Here is a 1,738-nt window from a genome sequence, read left to right on the forward strand (position 1 = left end):
AAATATAAGTGTCTTCATCTCTAAAACAGGGATTATCATGAGACCTACTTTATATGGTAGCCAAGGTGATTCAATAAGTTAAAACATGTAAAGCACTTTTAATGGTGCCTAGGTTTGAGTAGTTTTTCAATAAATGATAATTGTAATAAACATTGTCAATATTATTGTGATTATTTTTACATCTGATGGAGGACCTAGGATAGCTACTGAAAAGCTAGGCACCTAGATGAGATTGCGAGTGATCCTCTTGTTCCTGCCCCTGTCAGACTCTCTGGTCCGGGTCACTGGGATGCCAAGACCTCCAAGCATACCCTCTCTGACCATGCTGTCCTGAGTAGTACTTTCTGCTGCCACCATAGCAGCCCCCTCTCTGAATAATACAGCCTTCTTCAGTCCAGAGTTATTGCAGGCAACAAGGATCTTCCACACTAGGCAGCTAAGTCTTGCCCCTGTACCACCTCTTCCTGAGTATGGAGAAAAAGTTCCTCATGGGCTGATCCCTGTGGAATTCTCCCAGTTCCTTTATCCTAAAACCGGTGTAACAGGACCCTATGTGCTTGGAACTGGGCTTATCCTATATTTTCTATCCAAAGAAATATATGTGGTTACTCCAGAGACCACTTCTGCCATATCAACAATAGGGCTCTTTGTCTACATAGTTAAGAAATATGGTGGCTCTATTGGGAGAATCTGCTGATAAACTCAATGAGCAAAAAATTGCCCAACTAGAAGTGAAACAGGCTTCCATCAAAAACATCCAGGATGTGGTTGATCTGGATAAGTCCCAGCAGGCACTGGTTCAAAAGTACCATTACCTTTTAGATGTCCTTGGAGGTTACTTACCAGGAATGGCTGCATAAAGTATACAAGGAGGTACAGAATCGCCTGGACTATAATATCTCCATGTAGAATATGATGCTGGAATGAGCAAGAGCACCTGATTGATGTGTGGAGAAGCACATGGTACAGAGCGTCTCTGTACAGCAGGAAAAGGAGACAATTGCCAATTGTATTCCAGATCCAAAGCTGCTTTCAAAGAAGGCCCAAGCACAGCCAGTTGTGTAAATAGATCTCTCCAGATTGAGACAGCTAGACACAACTGACTGAGTGGAACTAGGCTGTGACAAAAGCTTTCCGTACCACTTTCTACTGGAGTCCAGTTTACCCCACCTAAAAATGAAAAGCGTGAGTTTCATCTAGTGACAGTATTAGAACACTCTACTGGTCAGTGAGATGTTTCTTGTCCTTTTTGCTCTGCATTCTGAATTGTTCCATGATCACTTTTGAAAAAGCACTTTGCTTTTAATAAAATTTAGTACCTATAAAAAAGAAACAAGCACCTAAATGTTCAGTAAACTAATGGTTGTTTGAAAAGTTGGACTGATCATGAGCCATTTGGATCTTTATTAATAAAGACAATTTCTGAGAGTATCAGAATGATTCATAGCTTGATCCAAAATTCTGATCATCTGTAAGTCAAGTTTTCACAACTCAGTTTCTAGTTCTAAACACATGCATTCTAAGACAATTTTAGTGCTTCTCAAGCCCTCCAGGAAACTCAGATGATACTTGAATGCTGTTTTCCCACAACACAATTGAGGATGAACAAGGTTTTGTAAAGGATGTACCCAGTCCAACATTCCTGCTCTGTGACCACATAGCCATGTGGCTCTGAGTAAGTCACTTACATGTGATGAATCTGTTTCCTTATTTGTAAAGTAAATGAGATAATATGAGT

At 40.4% G+C, this 1,738-nt stretch overlaps 1 pseudogene; it reads left to right on the forward strand.

Moving 5' to 3' along the window:
- Positions 1-322: 322 nt before the first annotated feature.
- On the forward strand, positions 323-1,065 carry LOC150007199 (ATP synthase peripheral stalk subunit b, mitochondrial pseudogene; annotated as a pseudogene).
- Positions 1,066-1,738: the final 673 nt, after the last annotated feature.

This window comes from Furipterus horrens, unplaced genomic scaffold (genome assembly GCF_987537825.1).
Source record: "Furipterus horrens unplaced genomic scaffold, mFurHor1.1.pri manual_scaffold_6, whole genome shotgun sequence".
Lineage (NCBI taxonomy): Eukaryota > Metazoa > Chordata > Mammalia > Chiroptera > Furipteridae > Furipterus > Furipterus horrens.